The sequence below is a fragment of the Zophobas morio genome, unplaced genomic scaffold (genome assembly GCF_036711695.1).
Source record: "Zophobas morio isolate AGI-343-1 ecotype UQ-CSIRO unplaced genomic scaffold, CSIRO_AGI_Zmor_V1 ptg000024l, whole genome shotgun sequence".
Classification (NCBI taxonomy): domain Eukaryota; kingdom Metazoa; phylum Arthropoda; class Insecta; order Coleoptera; family Tenebrionidae; genus Zophobas; species Zophobas morio.
In genome coordinates, this window is record NW_026972129.1 from 13,750,036 (window position 1) to 13,770,010 (window position 19,975).

Sequence of the window (19,975 nt, forward strand, 5' to 3'; positions counted from 1 at the left end):
AGTACAACAGCAGGTACTCAATACAGTTACAGCTGAATTATTTGATGACTTACTTGAATGTTCAAGTAATTCTACACAACTTACGCCTTTTGAAAATAACATAACCGTTACAGCGGGAATGCTAAAATAATTCAAACAAGATAGCTTTTACTAAGGCTAAACATACCGAATTAAGATGAATTACATAACCGATTTAAAAAATATTGACAAACTTTACTTACGAAACTAAGAAGAGGACAAAACCAGACTATGTTCTGTGACTGTAAGTATCATAGAGTAAGTACATATAGCAAATGGCGCTTTGGCGTATGTGGAATGGCGTTAGGGAAGGGAAGGTACGCTACCGTGCTAAACCACGGCAACACACCATACAGTAGATATTAGATTTACAATAATATAATAAACATAACGAACAGCAATAACACAGGAGATGAGCTAGTAAGTTTTCTAAACGTAAAGTCGAAAAAAATTGGTCGAAAGTTGTTTCGACAGAACTTCCCTCCCACCTAGGTACATTGAAACATCCAGCATTTTCGAATTGAGTTTTAAGCAAATCTAAAAAATATGAACACAGTGATAAATTCCAAGTATAGGCTGATCATATTTTGTACATTTTAGGTTTTATTATGCAAAATTTTGAGATGACTCCTCAATTTTTTGGGAGGGGGTTAACGTATAAATTTTGCTTAACGATTTAGCATGATTACGATAACCTTAAATATTTACTAGATTTCAGAGCAATCGGTTTTCCAGTTTCAAAATTACATATATTGCAAAATATTGTTATTCAGTTTTGAATTTTTTGCAAAAATTCTGGATGTCTAGAGTGAAAATTCGACATGGATTCACACACCAAAGTGCAGGCCTATCTTATTTTATACAATAAAAAAAAACTTTTTGCTATAAATTTTTGAGATGACGTCATCCCATTGGCGGTGAGGATGATTATCCAAATTTTAGTTAGGGATTAACCATCTACATGATATTTCTAATATACATACAAAATGTGACAACAATCTGTCCAGTAGGTTCGGAAATTACTTGTCTAATAAAAATGGATACAGACACCAGACAGACAGACAAACAGACAGACGGAAACGGGAGACCACTTTTTCTTCGTATTCTAGACGTCAAAAATATGAAAGTGTCAATTCGACCGATTGACTCGATTACTATATTTCCTTTGCTTACACTCGGGAAGTAAAAATGTAGACATTCTCAATTTCTGAGTACATCTTTAACTTCGAGTGTTTATGTCTCTACTTCGAAAGAATTCGACTATCAGCACGTTCAGATTACAATCATCATCAGTTAAAAGAAAACGAAATTTGATTAACTTTTTTCCTCAATCCAGATGAGAGGACTGATTAATTAATTAATCACAATCAGTGTTCGCAGGTACAAATTTGAAGAACACTTATTTGACAAAATTGTAAGATGACGGACAAATTTTCATTAACGATTTACCATACTTCCAATAAGCTTAAAGTATTTGCAAGATTTCACGGCATTCGGTTTTTTGTGAGCATCGGCGATGCATTTCGACACTGTGGACTTAAATTCCATAATAGACTATAAAATGTTTCATTTCATTTAATTTAGAATTACGATACAGAAATTATGAATCCCATCTTGTCAGAACAGGTTCTGGAGGCAATGGCAATCCCGGAAGGCTTAGATCCTCAAATGCGCTTTAAAAAATACTTTCTTTACGTTGGAAATTAAACCATTGACGTCTTGATATTGATTCCGATAACTTCAGCTACTGAACTTAAAGCGTGAGGAAACATGCTACATAAATTAAGTTGCGATCAAATATTTCCACATGTCACATTTAGCCATGTATGCAGCGCAGTCCGTTAGCAGCAGTTTTAGTTTTTCGTATTTGATTCCCGTTTGCCATAATATACTTGTATTATTATATTAGAATTGACATTATCATTTCAGAAATTGGGTCACAGACCAAATTTAACTTCGGCTTACATCTGATTACTTACCTTACCACATAGCAATCACACAATACTTACGTCATCGTAAACTTGGGACAAGTAATTCTTTCTTAAAGTTGATTCCTCAGGAATATTATTTTTGCATTGTCTGTCCAAAAATAAGCGCAGTGTTTTGTTGTTAAGTTTTTTCATCGGTATATTTGTCGCAACAAATGCACTGCATAATTCGTTGTAAACATTTTTCTGTGAAATGAGGAAACTAAAGTTTGCTTGGAATCTTTAGTAATATTTGTTTTGTGCATGTCAATATTTTTTATGTTGAGGAACATGGCACTTCTTTTGGCATGAAATATACAACACATTTTATTTATTTTTCAAAAATTGATATATTATTATGTGAATTTATGGAATTAATTTCACAAGTAGTTTTTCCATTTGAATTGTGCAACAACGTTCTCTAAAGGCGATTTGACTTTGGGTATTTTAAAAAATGCATCAACACGAACTAATTGACACAGGAAGAGAACTTGAAAAGAAAGTGGTAGGAGGGCTTGGTGTATTTAACACATCAAAGCTTTTCCTAGAAAAGCAAAAGACAACTTGTGTCGGGGTCTGTAAATGGGTGTTTTAATTAATTTAAAACCTACCTGCATACTTAGCTGTGCAATAAAATTTCTTGTTTGATGGTTCTCGTAGAAAAATAGATTTGGGTACATACATATTGAAATGTCGGCGTTTTGCTAACGGAATTCCCCCAACCCTTTTACCCAAAACTTGGGTTGAATTACACTAGTTTACAAATTTAAACTTTTTTTCATATCCAAAAATCAAAAAAAATATTTTTTAATTCTAAATTACTTACTGACAACAAATCCAAAAACGGATCATCCGTATCACATCAGGTTTTTTCATAAATCCTAAATAATGAACTTTGCTTTTACCTTCACGTTAGTCTAGACTGCTTCATGTTAAGGGGGAGCTGAAGTAGATTTCGGCATAGGGGAAATAATGTAAAACGGGGCACGTGTTTTACAGAAAACCCTTGGTCCAATCACAACAATTTTTCGTATATGTATATAATTACGGAAAAACTTTATAGATCTGCTTTTTAGTTTTTTGAAAAAACTGTATTTGAACATACTTTTTAAGTTTTACAACTCCTGAAATTTTGAGTGTTTTTATTATTTATGACTTGTAAGTAAAATTTCCAAATTTTACTTACAGACATCTGTAGTAAATTTACTCTGGAGTAGATATGTTTTTGAAAAATGAAAATCGGATAATAAATAAACTCTAAAACACATGCCGAAAAAACAGATTTGGAAATATTTTTCAAGCTGAGTAATTTTCTGGTTTACTGGGGATGAGAGTAGGTATACGCCTAAAGAGCTTAACGCCATCACTCATAGATAAGCGGATTAAAGTGAAGAGGCAGATTGTGTTATGATTCAGGAGATTTTTTTACTAGAAATTATTTGGCTAATTTTCACAGAAAATCAGATTTTATTTTCTTCTTACTTTTGGTCTACACAGTGATTGGTCAGAGGATCCTAATATTAGTCGGCAACTGAAAATTTTACATTTATAGTTTAGTTGCTGTATTTGTAGCAATATACAAGTTTGTGGTCATTTTATCAATCTGAAAATGTATCTGTTCATTAGAATAATGCATTTATATAAACAGGTATATATATGTACATTTGTACGTATTTCACAAGTTAAATACCTATACAGTAGAAACTTAAAAATCATAAAAAGTTCTAACAAGATTTCTTTCTGTTAATAGTATAGATTGATCATATCTTTTATGTTTATTGCTAACTCAGGGGAAAGATTTTATGACTCACACGTTACACCTTTCAAGTAAAATAGAAATAGATTTTGTATTTTGGAAATATAAATTTTTACAAAAAAAATTTAAAATGATTTCTGTTTGAGAGTCGTCATTGTCATTTTCTTCAACAGGAACTCCATAGTTGGCGGAAAAAACTTTTTTATTTTAATCGCCACACTCGTATTATATTTTAAAATATATTATTTGGTAAAAAATCTAGCATAATCAAATGTTTATGTTCATATACCTATAGCTGTACAAAAACTTTCAAAAATTTTCACTCTTCAAAAAAAAAATAAGTTGCCATTTAAAAACATGTCAATGACAATATAATTTAAAGCAAAAGACAATCAACATACAATTTTTATGTAGCGATGTACAGTTGCAGCCCCCCAAAAGTGCACGATTTTTCGTTGTCATGGATTTTTTTTAATTTTTAAATTAATGTAAATCTGGCTATTACCAGTGACGTAGCATTTTTGAATAAACAAAATGTCAAATTTGACAAACTTTGTTATTCGAACGCCCATGATTTGAACATGAACATTGACAAAAGAGAAAATTATCGTGTACTTTTGGAAGGCCGCAACTGTACAGAAAATATTTAGAAAATCGAACTTAAAAATTTAAATATACATACCTATCAAAATTAAATGCAAAAAATTTTACTATAATGTTTGTTTTTACAAGCAGAATGCCTCGTTTTATCATAAAATGGACAAAAAGAGTAAATAAGGAACATGTATATGCATACAAATGCAAGGCCAGTTGCACATAACGAAAAGGAAATCTTGTATTTTTGCCATTTGGACACTCAAAGGGGTTAAAATTACATACGTTCCATATGACGAAGAATTTTGTAAAAAAAATGGTTCTAAAACTCCAAAAATTTTATTACGGATGCGTTCTTCCGGAACTTGTTGATCCTAGGAGACGTAGGGGATTATCTATTCGAAATTCTGATTATATTTTAAAAGCACACATAGAAAAAATATCACTAAAAGTTAAAAAACAACTTTAATTTTAAGTTTAATAAAACTGATGGTTATTTTTTTGTTGTATTAATTCGTTATTATTAATTTTATCAATTTAACATCGTTTTAAATTATCATTCTCTGTTTTTCGGAAAGTTTGGTCGAAATCAGCTTCGAGCAAATTTTTTATAATCTACGTATTTATAAGCCTGTCTGTCCAATTTTGAACGTATGCCTCTCCTTCATTCTTACATACTTTTTTTATTTTTTTATTACTATAAATTATACTCCTATTGCATACTATTTATGTATTTGCTCGTTTAGAAAATATTACTAAATCTGTCACCTCTAAAACGGTAGTTTCATTGTCTGTTATTCTTCTGGTTTATATTGATCAACATGATGCCTTTCTTAATAAAAAAAAAAAAAAAAACGTAAAGATTATTTAGATAATTGTAAAATTTACCTGCAAAATAGAAAATAAACATACTCGACCTGCAACAACCAGAGGACGGACGACCGTTCTCAGGTAATTTATTCAGATAAGGTACATCCAAGTAGACATTTCGGTGCTCCCACAAAATATTTTACTTCAGCTCCCCCTTAGGGGATGGATCATTTGTAATTTTCAGTCATAATGTTTATAATATATACTGGGTGTTGCTTTTATTTGATACATCCCCTGTAACTTCTTTATTCTTAAAGATAAACCTGTATTTCTTTGAGCAAATTTGTATCATTTTAAAAGATCTTTGTGAGGCCAACCACATATTTTTATTATCACTTCCCGTAGAAAAATCAAAAGCAACCAATTATTCTAAAATCAGTACTTGAAAAATTTTAAACAAAACGTTGATGACAATCTAGTAGCTTGAAAAATTGACACTCATGTTACTTATTTACGTAACCTTTTAAAATGATACAAATTTGCTCCAAAAACTATATATTATTTTTCAAAATGGGCGCGAAGGTCAAGGACACGCAAAACCCAAAAATTTACTCTTAACTGTGTATGTTAGTATTTTTTTACACCTCCTTATTTTACTTTATCGACAATGCAATAGTGACTGATCTGTCAGTTGAGACGTCAAGAACCGTATTAAATTTGAATCGTTATATAACATACTATTTAGTTACATTTTCTTTCGTTTACAATATTATAGACGAGTACAACACAAATGTACAACAAAACGTGTTGTTTACTGTAACGTCCGCGACCCTACAGTTTTGCAAGGGTTGTGATCTCCGCTAACTACACTGGTAAGTTGTCGACCTTGAAATTTGCTTAAATTTTGAAAAATAATATATGTTCATATACAAGGTGACTGCGAAATACATGCAAAAAAAAAATGGGAAATAGCTCACAATATGATTATGTCACTGGGTAAAATTCACGGTCCTAAGTAGTAGCAGTGTCTAGAAAAAATTATTTGAAATTCAATGTAAATTGTTGTACGCGCCGCTGGACTGTTTTGTGACCTACATAATTACTACAATGAATGGAACAGAGCGAGTCGGTTAAAGAACCAAAAAAGTTACTTTATCAGGCACTTTTTTAATCGCAACGTGAAAAACACGAAAAGGGCCAGTTAGCATCGAGCGGTCGGTGAAATCGGTTTATGGTGCAGTTTTCCCATGCAGATTGTGTCGATATGGTAATGGGTGCATCAGTGGTACAGCATCTCCGAGATCATGGTACCTTCAACCTCAAACTCACGATCGTGGCCGTGATAGGACAGAAAGAAGAAGTTGGATTTTCACAGCTTGTAGTGCATCCTACATTAAAAGAATACGGCCACATCCATACCATGTTGACAAAGTACAGGGTTTGGAGCCCGCTTATTGTCCACGTTGTGTAACTCACTTTTTGTCCGATGGAACTCCACGTAGTCGTCAACAAGTACGATTTCAAGAGACGGTTTTCGATAAATGTGTATCAGTTGGATGAAACAGTTCGTTTGTGGAAATCAACAGTGTCCAGAAATTATCGAAGAGCTTCAACAAGTGAAAGTGACACCCGCTACTCCGGTGTTTTTTTACCTATCAACAAACCTCTTGCGACGCTCTGACGGCTGTATTGCTAGTCAAGGACAACATTTTCAACATTTCTTGTAAAAAGGTAGTAGCATTCTAAGTTGCTCTTATTTCTGTTCCAATAAACAACGTAAAATCGTTGTGACAAGGACCAAACATCCGTCAGAATCAAAATTACCAAAAAACTTTCACACTGACCTTTAACGATGAATGAGTAAATGAATGAACGAATGATAAGCAGCAAAAAGTCGGTTTTACTTTTAATTGAAACTGAAAGTGTTTAGGTCGTTTTTATTCGAACGTTTTTCCAACTCTGTTTACAAGGTGGCTCAGTGCCTTCGTATCGAGGGTGGTTCATGGGGGTTTTGCCCCATTCGATTTTTAATTTCTTTTTTCTATATTTCGGCTCTACTAGGGTGGGGGATGCCGTGGTTAAAATATTTGCACTTATTTAGCAGTCACCCTGTATATTTAAAAATAAAAAAGTTACAAGAGTTGTATAAAAGAAAAGAAATACGGGGTATGTTTATATAAATACCTCAAAAACCTGATATGATGGATTTTTTCTGCTTTCAGATTTCAATTTCCCGAACCCAAATCCTTTGGATTCAACTATTTTTGTCTTTGGATATAAAACCTTGTAAACTAGTGTTATCTTTCTTTATAGAACCGGAAACCTTAAATGGAACCTTCCTAAGAAACATGTGCATTATGGGTATAGAAAATTCAGATTTTAGAACAAAATGAGCAGAAAACCGTAAAATATGCAGAAAAAAAGTAAAATAGGTCGAAAAAATGCAAAAAGCGCACCCATTATTAAAAATAAGCAAATAGGTAAAAACAAGTAAGGCTCTAATACACAAAAGGATTTTCTCAGATACACATTTATATAAAACTTTCATGCATTTGGCTACAACCAAAATGAAAATGCATTTGTCCTAGAATTCGCTCTTTAGTAATAATGTAAAAAAAAATCCATTTTCAATATTGATACTTCTATTTTTATTCAAGTTTTTAAAGAGCAATTAGAATTACGATCACCGACAATCAAGCTGACACCAGTCAGTGTACGACTGTTGAATTATTATTTCTGGCAGTTTCAGCAACGACAATTTACACCCAGTAAATCTCCTAGCTTAATTAGCATGGTGGTTGCATCTCCCGACATTCGTTCCAACAATAAAATTATTGATCATTATACCTCGCAACTGAAAACAACGCAATTTCCTCTAAGACAGGATACCGCTTGGAAAATTTGCTTTTGTCTTTTTAACACCTCTACACAATGAGTCACCACACGCTTTTATCTCATTCACAACTACTATCGCGTGTTATCTTTATCAGGTCTACTGGAACGCAATTGCAGTCGCAGTAATTCGCGATATAAAATTCGTGCTAAGCATCAATAAAAGCTGTAAGCTTTTCTCCAGGTGAGCAAATGAAACATACACAAAAATAATAAATAAACAAACCATTCCCCGGAACACAACCGCCAAAGGTGGGGATTGGCGGGCACGTTCGGTGTGCAACAGGTGATTGTCAGTCGCCGGTAAACATCGAGAGTGTGGAGTTTGCCGTCTTGTCTTCGGCTAACGCATGCTGCTTTCTTCAGCTGATGATCTTCGCATGTAACACCTTCGATCGCGTTACAATAGAACAAACCGGAAGCAATCTTGCGATTCTGTGGCTTACGCGTGGCGGTCACCATCAATAATATAGTGAGTGTTGGTGTCATTAGTTGTATTTATTACACTCTGTGTTGTGATATGAATCAAAGTGTATTGTTCGTTTAATAATGTGTCTTAAGGGATTAAACCGCCTTTGAACGGTGAGTACGTTTTTAACTTGTCACATTTTATAAATATAAGTATTGTGAAAGATAATAACCAACGACTGATATTCAGAGTGCAATTATAGATTAATTTAGATCACTAGAGATTTAGACCGAGCGATTGAAAATATTTGAAAGCTATATCGATTAGAAGTTACGTCAAGCTAAAAACACAATAATTGAAAAGTAATTGCTGTTTGTCGATTTATGATTATGGATGCTATAACATTCAACGTAACTACATACACGTTCTAAATTGAGAAGATATTCATCGTTCAGCACCGATATCATTTACGTGTATCAATTTATTTAGCTATATTTTACGACTTTTCTCTTAAGGCGTTCATTTTTAACACCTACGTCTACATTAGAGTCTCGACGTATATGGCAGAGGTCACATTGGGTCAAATTTACGAATATTTTGCAAATTCTTGCAAAAAAGAGCTAGCAGAACAGTTTAAAATTAAAAAATAGCGATGTCGAAAAATTAAAATGTCATAAACTTTTACACACATTTGGTAACATATAATTTGAATGAAATTGAAACTTAATGGTTATGTTTCTAAATTCTGTAACTACCTACTACTTCATTTTGTTTATTTTATGCCTCTATAAAAATTGGGTAATTTTTTCAGCGGCGCTTGTCGGTTGAACGATTAAAGCACAAGCACAAATATTTACTTTGATAAAGCTACTTTACAAAAACAACATACGGCATTTTTATGAAAATAACTTTCACCGAAAAAAAATGCCGCTTGAGCCGCCGGTTTACTTCATAAATTTCGGATCTTCGTATTGCATAATGTTTTGTTTCCTTACTCAAATATTTTTTGCTAGTTGCAACCTAAAAATATAAGAGAAAGGAGTGTGCTTGATTTGACTCGGATATTCCAAATTAAAGTAAAGTAAAAAAGAAGGTTAATGCTTTGTTGTTATGTAAGAGTAAATTATTAAAAGTAAGTTTCTGATATAACAATTAAGTTCTTGAGTCCATAATATCCTGAAAGCGGTGGTTATTCGCTATGATGTAACAGTTCTTAATTCGTTTTGATGAAACATATATTTCGTGTATGTAGTTGTTTTTGTCTCTGTATTTATTTATAAACTAAAAAAGTTAGTTATACAGAAGTTGCCTTGCTTCTTCCCACAAAAATAAATTAACGTAGTATAGAAGTAAGGTGCTATCAACAGAAACTTTCCTTTAGTTGGCGCTGGACACCACAAGAAATGATAAAGGCATCAGCTAATCATTTGATGCCAACTAGATCACGATTTGTTGATGATACGACATTTGTTTATAAAGATTTATTTGATGGTTTTTAGGAATGACGTAATCAAATTTTGAAGGGAATTATTGACATATTACTGATATTTATAGCGTAATTTTAGTCACTGGCAGAATTTCGGAAAAGGTAGATAATACCCTTGTTCAGTGTTATAAAGGCGTCATCAACTTTTTAAAGGAATGAGTACAGAAACGAATACAGAAACTGTAGTTAATAAATCTAAACAAAATTTCGAAGAAACTTGTTGTTTAACTTATAAAAAAAAAAAGGTGTACCTAAGTCAAAAATTGGAGTCATTTTAAAAATTAAAGTGAGATTTTGTAATAATATTTAATGTTATATTACCTCATTAATTTTTCTCGCCATATTGACAGCACACAGACAAATGGACACCGTACAGATGGAAATGAGAAATCTGCATTTTTGTTTTCCCGGTTGTACAACGCCAAGAAAACATGAAATCACACATGTCAAATCCATTCATGATACCTTTAATTCTTTCCAGTTTTCCATTTTTGTATCATAGTAATTTTTACTTCTTGATCGTAAGCTAAGGAAGTACATACCTATAGTAATCAAATTCATCGAACGATTTGCCACTTTTATGTTTTCTCGATGTTCCATGACCCCTACAGTACGAAAAAAGTGTTCCCCATTTCCGTCTGTCTGTCGTCTCTCTTCTGTATGTATTAGATAAGCTCAGAAATTACCGGATCCGTTGTTGTCAAATTTTGAATATAGGTATATTAGGACTATCAATAGATGGTAAAACACTAATCAAAATTTTTGATAACATTGTCTCCAAAATTGATGATAGTAAATTTGTTTTTAATGTTATAAAATAAGGTACTTCTGTAGTTGTGGAGTTTGGATATGTGTTGAGTTTTCAAGCTAGAAAACCTAGAGAACCCCGAAAAAATTGACGACGTCATCTCAAAATTTTTGCTGAATAAATCCGTTCGGAAATATGCAAAATATTATAAGTATACTGTGGTTTATCAATGGAATCATAGTTCCTAGGATTACTTATACAGGGTGACTTAAAAATTAATGAATGAATTTATTGTTTTGATTAAATTAAGAACGGCTCACTCCATTTTCCCGAAAATTTGAGAATGCAGTACTGTTATTATTAGTATTGCACTGTGGGTATCCAAATTGACATATGTGTGACGATCATTGAAACAAACGCTTAGCACGTTTCTTTACCGTTACTTTAAGATTACAAACATATATTTATTTTAACTTATAAGGGCTGTCATAAAAAATAAAATTCGCAAAATCAAATCTTTTAATTTTGGGAAAAGGTAGATTTGTTGTACTGTACGTCAGGAGCGAGAGAAGTTTTGTCGAAATAACCGATTTTTATATCTAAGTAAACTCTATTATTATATTGGTGAAATGATGTGTCTGTTTTTTATTTCCCAAGCGTAAGCTTATTTTCATGCATTCTCGACGTTTCCTAGTCCCTAGAGTATGAAAAAATAGGTCTCTCGCATAAGCACCCTCACCGCATAAGGTCACCCTAAAATTTTCTGTAAAGTACGGCAAAATATAAATACAAACGCTGTCAATTAATTTATGAAGGGTACTTAGTACTTTAAACCGCAACATGCAATAAAAACATTACTCATTAGGAACGCATTTACTAGAGAACAAATACGTACCCGGCAAGGTACAAGGGTAGCGAATAATTTTGATTGACAGCTTTACATAGGGTATAGCTTCAAAACCGACTGGAGATTTTACAGCGGCAATACTCATAATTGGAGTCATTTGCATTTATCTTTTGCCGTACTTTACTTGTACTTTATGAATCCGTCCTGCTTCTGTTTAGTATTATTTATTATTTTTATTCTTTAAATCATCTTCTGTAGTCACAAAATACGTAAGCCTGATGAAAAGTACAGACCATTTTTTTAAATTAATAGTATTACACTGCACGTGTCGGAATTAACATACGTGTCTTTGCTGAAACGTTAATCGGAATATTTTCTACTGGGAAACTCACTAGAAACATAGCCATAGCCTTGCACTTTATCAACACATTCGTATTTTTGGACCAATTGTTTTAATCGACTCTTTGTTTTCTATCATTAGTGGGGAAGTGAGAATTGATACTCCTTGCCAGACCAAATATAAACAAGTCATAGGGTATTTTCGTAACATAATGTGTTCGAATCAAAGGCAATGACGGAGTATGGTTTATTAGAGTATGATACATTAATGAAGTCAGTTAAGATAAATTATAAAAGTCAATAGTGTATTAGATTATTTTTTTAGGAAAGCCTCTGTGATTAGAGTTAAAAATAGGGATGGCTTATGAAACCACATACCGAGAAAAAATTGACTACACTTTACAAGTAAAGTTTACTTAACTTAAATTTTGAGATGATGTCATCAGTTATTGAAGAGGCAATAAGTCGTATTCGATAAATTATTAAATATAACATTGAAAACCGCATACATAATTTACCTAGAGTAAGAATACAGTCATACTCATTTTCAGGAAACCATAACAGCTGCGGTAAATTTTATATTTTTTTTGTTGACTTAAGTTAAATAAATGTTTGGTTTCCTGCATTGAAGTGTATCTGTTGAAGTCAAGTTGCAACCTAGCTAACTTAAATTATTATAAGTAATTTTTTTAAATTCATATTTCTGTTTCTATTACATTTCAATTTTTATGTGCATGTTAATGCTCTTTGTTTACTTTTGTAAATTTTGAACGAGAAGGGAAAATTATGTTTCTATTTGAACGAATTTTTACAAGAAATAATGTTACTAATAGATCACTGAGTATTTCTTTTACAGGAATATTTCAACATTTTATTCTTTCTCTGTTAACGGCAAGTCTTATTAAATTTTAACATTTTTTTAGAATTGTACCGTAAAAATGTAACAGAACTAAAGGAAATATAATGTGAAATGTGAAATTCTCCGAAACTACAGTACGAATTGTTGTTAAATTTGATATGTAATTTGGGAATATCGTGTAGATGGTAAAACACTAACTAAAATATGTCTAGTCATCCCCATCAATAATGTGATGACGTCATCTCAAAATGTTGGCTACTGAATGTGATGTAAATTTTATAAAATAACACAGTTCTACACGTGTGGTTTATGAATCCGTCTTGACTTTTTTACCCTACTGTATTTGTTCGGCTGTACATCAGAGGCGAGCGCTGTTCTGTCTAAATAACCTTCGACCAATTTTTTTTTTAGAATGTTATGTTATTTCTGTGAAAAGTCAAAAGTTGTATTTAAATTATTATGTATTTTGACAGAAACCATAACTGTATTTAAATTACTGTTTTTAGGAGAAACTTTGCTCAAGCTAAGAACTGGTTGTAAGTCAATGCTGTAATTGCTACGCTACGAAATACCCGCCTGGATTACATTTATTTTTGATCATAAGATATGTTCTTGGAACAAGACCTGTAGAAAAGCTCTTAATTTGAGTTGCACTTGGTCTTATGTGTATTGTGTGCAGATCCAATTACGTCGTACCCTAAGGAAAAATAATAAAAGCAAAATCACCAGCGTTAAGGAATCAAGTCCGGAACTCCACTTGTTAAATTAATGTTATTACATGCTACGATGTGTAGTCCCACTTCGACTTGTGCATCGAAACTTGTAAAGCGTAAATAATATTTCCCTTATGTAGAAAAAACAACGACAATCTAACCGTTTTTGCTTCTTTATCCTTGAATTATTATGTAGGTACCGTAATAACAATTGACGTTGATCGAAACATATTGTTACATCGAACTGGTCACTGATTGGATTAATGGTTGGAGTCAGTGTAGGTTGAATTAATGGAGCAAAATATTGTTTATTGTTGGTTTGAGATCACTGAGATGTTAAAGTCAGCCTATTTGTATATGAACCAGTTTATGTTAAAAGTGTAGGTAATTACAAAGATTCGCAGATTGTAAAGGATGTCTGTTGTCTTCAATACATTCAGTAGGCGTAAATATAAATGTGTCTTTATACAGGATGTTGATCTAGAAAAGTGAAAGAGTTTTGTTCTCAAAATGACACATCAGGATTATGTTCACGTCAAGATCGGTCCATAAAACGCGTCGAATATCAGTGCTCCATCTTCTAAATTTTTATGAAACCTAATGGAGCGGAAAAGTTACCTGAAACGTGGGTATGATTTTGTGCGGTTACTTTTTCAGTTGTTACTGAAAATTCCGTAGGTTGGAAAAAGCAAAATGGGTGCGCAATAGTAAAAGAAGTACTGTGCCATAAGTTACTCATTTTACTTCCTGAGGGACACCTAAAAGAAGTATCGTTATAGAGTGTTTACGACAAGAACATTTATATTAAAATATACTTCATCAGACTGCTTTTTCTTCGATTACCTTAAAAAAAAGTGCGAACCAATTTGTTTTATTGACTAATTTACGAATAATATAATATTCCTAACATTTCAGGAACATACCCAATGATTTGTGTTACACTAAAAGCATTGAAATTAAATATTTACAACAACAAAAAAACGGAATAAAGACCTGGTTTTAAAAAGTTATTAATATTAAAAAGTCGTGTTTCAAATATTCTAATTGCTATTCTAGTGGGAATATACTATGCCTAAATCTAAAAAAAATGAGTTGCGTTTCTAATGAGTTATTTTAGGAGATATTGCAAACATTTGCTTGTTAGTTTTGCTAAAACTGTCTCGAAATCTAAGGAACAAAAAATACATTCCACCATCCAAAGAAGATTGATGACGCATGGCTTTTATTTCGTTAATACTTCTAATGTAAAAACTGATAATCGAAGTGAGAAAAGTTTATGCAATACCGTACGCATTTTTGAGATTGCTTACACAGGATGTTTCAAAAAAATTAGTATAGATGTAAGTAGACGGCGGTTGGTCGTTTCCGTGTGTTTTTCGCTTGTATGTTGGCATTTTTATAAGATAGATGATCTCCGGAACCACTGGACTGACGCTTCTGAAGCTTTGTTATACCTTAACGATACCTGAAAAAATGCTATCAAAACTTCAAAACTTGGAAATATTACCTGACCGTACCTGGCCTAACTTTACACTAATATGGATTATATATAAAATTAAAATTTGTTGAAGCCAATTTTATAGCTCGTTGTAGAACCTGTAGGACCTACTTTTTTGCACACTAATGTTGATTTAGTGACTACAGAACAAAAGTTAAAATTATTTATTCATCTCGCTTTAGTAAATAGGTTTTTGTTAAAATATATCTTTTTAGTTTTTTTATTTATTCATACAGGATGTCATAAAAATGAATGAAATATTCTGCTTTTTTATATTACATTAACATATAATTTAAGATTTTGGCATTTCATTGTTCTTGAATAAAATAATACTAAATATGTAATCACTAAAATAATTTTATCATTGCATATATGTATTTATTATAGTGTGCATTTTTAGTGAAGAGGTATTAGGTACTTCAAGAATAATTTTTACTCAAAAATTATTGTAAAAAAACTTTGTTTCATAATTACTCTCAAGAAAAGATAGAAAAAGAGAAAGAAAACATAATTCCAGTAAAAGTACGCGAACACAATTGTATAAATCATAGATTGAACACACAAAAGTATGCATTCAGAATAACTAACAAAAAAGAAACGGAAACTTTCCATAAACGTGAACGTATGCGCTTATATGATTCAGAAACTAGAGCTTAGAAAAAGAAAAATGAAGACATTCGAAAAATATATAGTGTACATTAAGAGATCTGAGGCGATATAATTAGAAAAAAGAAAACAAATCAGTGTAAAAGTGTACAGAATATGTAGATATAGTGTGAAAATAAAACTTATAAACCTGTGTAAAAACCGGATACAACTACTCTTCATATCGTAGATATACCTACATTTAATATTATATTGTGTGTTGTGCTTATTTATTTATTACCTGCCAATGATATAAAAGATGGTGTAAAAAACCAAAATGTTGTACTCTTTTGTTCAGTGCTAATATTATCTTTGATTATCTATTTTTTTATATGAACATGTTTTTATAATTTAAGTACTTGTGTACATAATTTACACTACAATTAATCATATAAGAGATACAGTATTTGTGATAAAGCTTCCCCTCTTTATTTAGTCTATTTTTGATCCACTAATAATAGTTTCGCGTAAAATTTCGTTATTTCGATAGATGAAAAAACACGTGGAAATAGTTAGGAAGAACGAGTTTACGAGTTTTCAACTTTGACCTAAAAGTTTCGACACTGACTTTGTTAAGACTGCAGGAACAGAAGGGATAAGGTTTATGCATTAAAAAAAATAATAAAAACTAATGACTTCACCAACAGAAAATTTTCAAAATGGTACCATGACGCCACCTTGATTGAAAATTTTAAATAGCTATGAACCGTGACACTTGTTTAAAGACTTCCATTTTGGATAAAAATTCGTCTAATCTTTATTTTAATCTCCATAGTAGTTGATAACGCGAAAAATACCTTGTCCATTATCAACTAAATAAATAATGCTATTATGTGATCAAAAAAATTGTTTTTGTAAGTTAGGTTAAGAACCATAACAAATTTTGATTTAAATTTGTTGATAGCAACTGAAGCAGTAATTGTTGATTATCCTGTATTAATTATCACTTAGAATTTTTGGATACTGAAATTTGAAAATGTTTTAAATCTTTCAATTTTTTTTTATTAGTTTTGAAAAAATATCACCATGTATAAATCGTATATTCGTGAGTCACAAAGTAATAACTTTATCTTACCTAGGTATTAACCACTATCGGTAACTGATAAAGAGAAATCCAAATTTAATGGCTTATTGAACGAGAAAACGTCGGAAATCTCAATATGAAAGACATTTTTACTACATGGCCCATTTCGTTATAACAAACAAATTTATTCAGGCACCTTTTATTAGAATTGTGGTAAAGAGACATTAAAACAATTATCTCTCTTCATATCATATAAACTAATTTATTATTAAATTCCAAATGTTTTGGTGTTGCACGAAATGTTTTAGGTATATACAGCATAATCAAAAACAATTGTTTAAGTTGATAAAAACAAATTTTGCTTTAAATTGGCAAACCTGTCACTCCACTTTACTTCCTGTTCTCAAAACTGACATGGTTGAAAGTAATATTTAATTTGATCCAAATTTGTTATTGATTATTATTATTAATATATCATAACATAATTTTCTTGAACGCTTAAAAGTGACATAGCACCAAACTTTGAAATCAGGTCAGCAGCGCAACAAAAATTTATCAGAATTGGTTAATTCCATTGCCAACTCAAACAGTATTTGTTGATTACACTGTATAAAATGTATAAATATTCTATGGTATTCTAAGAAAAAATCTGAAATGGTATAGTTGGCACTTCCAAACTTACGACTGCATCTATATACAGGGTGAGCCACTAAATGCGCGGGGCTCGAGATTCCATTAAATTATTAGAGATGGAAAAAAGGCAGAAACTAAAGTTGTACGTTTCTTTGAGTAGCAGGCATTAAAATTATCTTTGACTATACAGAGTGTTCTGTTTTCGAGGTATAACACACAACTTAGTTTTTTTTAAATAGAATGCCCTATATATCTTTACATATTTTTATTAGCAGGCTTTACACCTATAGTGTCTTTTTGAAATTCCGATACAACGTTGTCACATTATTCCATTAAATTTTTTTTGTAATGCAAGAATTCACAAAAAAATCGCAATGACGTTATTTTTTGCGCGTTGTTATGGCATTAGCTAAATACAATTTGGATATCAGAGTGTTTATAAAAAGTAATTGAACACTACAATTTTCCAATATGGATTTTTAATTTTTTTTTTTATAGAACACCTGCAGTTTATTACTACATGTTACTCTATTTTTTGTTTTGTTTCGTTCAATATGTCTGTGTGTCCTTTAAAACGGAAAAAGATCTCAATAACTACTAACTTTAAACATTGAAAAACTTAACAAAAAAGAAAGAAAACAAAAAACAGAATAAGAAACAGTAATAAAATATAGGGTGTTCCAAACTAAGACGACATCAAGTATAGTAACTTATCGACATCCTGTGATTGTAAGTTTCAAGAAACTTGCATAAACTGATCAAATATGAAAAGTTAAAATGTAGTCAAAAAAAAGTTTCAAACGTAAACCATTGATACAAATTTTGGTTGTAGTTTTAAGAAATTCTAAAATTTATCTTATGTCTTCTGATATTATTCATTCATGGGTTTTTAAAAATCAGCTAACTTATTTACTTCCCCATATTTAAATAATGTAAAGGGCAATCTATGTGAAGCTAGTTCCATGGAATGGGAATTAAACAAACTACGTCACCGATACCTAAACTAAAAACATGATAAAGGACGTACACAAGTAGAACACTTATGATTATCTTCGCTTAACGAATCCTTGTGTTTTAAATGAATAATTTTTTATTCTCAGATATTGTCTTTACCATATCTTGTAAGTTCATGTTTCATCTGAAACTAATTATACGGTTTTAGGATTCCAGAGAGTTCATTTGCTTCAAATTTAATATATTATTGAATTAATAAATTCAAAAAATAAATCAACTGTTACATATTTTAAATAAACAAAACAGGGTGCTGAACACCTATGATTTGTAATGGGTATGGGCGTAGTATACTCAGCGTCTTTAGCTAATAAATCATTAGACACCAATACGTTTGTGCTTACACCTACGTCAGTTACATTTTAAATGTAAATTGTAATTCTTAATTAAAAAACTTATTGTTTTCCTTACTTGCGAAAGCACTTGATTTATTATCTCGAAAAATGAGTAATCACAATACTAATAAGGTACTGTGTTTGTAGAATTAACACAATCTTGCACTTTAATAAATTCACGTTATCTCACTAACATTATTATTCGTAATAAACAGGAGTATTGCATCCAGTAATTCAGTCTTAATCTGTCAGGAAAAACATAAATAATCTTGTTACGATGCAATCATCTGTTACACTTTTTTAATCTTGTAAGAACTATTCGCTTCACTGCATTCCTGTAATAAGTTTTCTCTCACCAGTAAAAATATTTGTTCTTATCCTGGAGCTATTCCCTTACCTAATGATCTTTTTATGCTTCAAAACTGAACCGCAATTTACCACAAAAAACTGTTCTTCTTGATGCTCACCAACAATAGCGAATTACGTTTTTCATGATTGATTATTTAAATAATGTTACGAAAGTAATTCGTCGTGGCGTGAAAAAATCTCGAAAATAATTTACTCAGCGTTCCCTTTTCTGTCTTCGGCGCAGCAAGGTTGCAAAATTCACTTTCTTTTTCCTTAACAGCATATCTGCACATTTTCTATTACGTCCACGTCTGATGCAAGCCAATTAACTCGAAACCTTATTAATTATTCAAATTAAATGAACCCAGTAGATCGCCCGAACGACCAGATTAGATTATCCGGATTATCAGCAATGGCGAAATAAAACTGTCGTTGTCGTTTTCCTGTTGACCCTGAATAAAGACAACACCTTCGAGGTTGTCACTTGAAAATGTGTCACTGTCACTAAGTACATGTGCATCAACGTGAAACAGCAGACGTTGAAATTTTCAGCGGAACTACGTACAGACAGGAAGTTGGAAATTAGTCAAGAAGAAGACGAGACGGTTAGTTTGCAATGAATACAGCGACTTCCACTCGCTTTTGCATCTATTAGAAGACACTTGGTTGTTTGGATGAGAAGATCCCACACAATTTTATCGCCGCATGAATACCTTACGCAATATTTAGTTTGGCTTTTGAACGGAAGAATCTTAGATTTTATTGTAGGTGCGATAATTACGAAACCAGTGTGCATTATAATATAATAAACAAACATGATGAAGCTGTTTGTTGTTTCTTGAGAGAACAGATACGAGCGATGTTATGCATTTAAACGACACATTCAAAACAGGAATAATTATTATTTTTCTCATGAGACAATTAGATCATCGCGTTTGATCAAAGGATGACTCCTACTCACTAATTAGGAAAATTCGCTTAAAAGTTTGTCTGCAGCGTTAAAAATCAGTCTATGGAGGAAACTCCATGCTGTAACAGATTGA

The 19,975-nt window shown here is 31.7% G+C and overlaps 1 protein-coding gene across 1 annotated transcript in view; it reads left to right on the forward strand.

The window, feature by feature from the left end:
- Positions 1-8,300: 8,300 nt before the first annotated feature.
- LOC135135480 (ras-GEF domain-containing family member 1B-like) overlaps positions 8,301-19,975 on the forward strand; it is a 180,954-nt gene continuing 169,279 nt past the window's right edge. The window contains exon 1 of the mRNA XM_064064546.1: positions 8,301-8,619. The gene's annotated coding sequence lies outside the window, so the exon portion shown is untranslated. The remainder of the gene's footprint in view (positions 8,620-19,975) is intronic.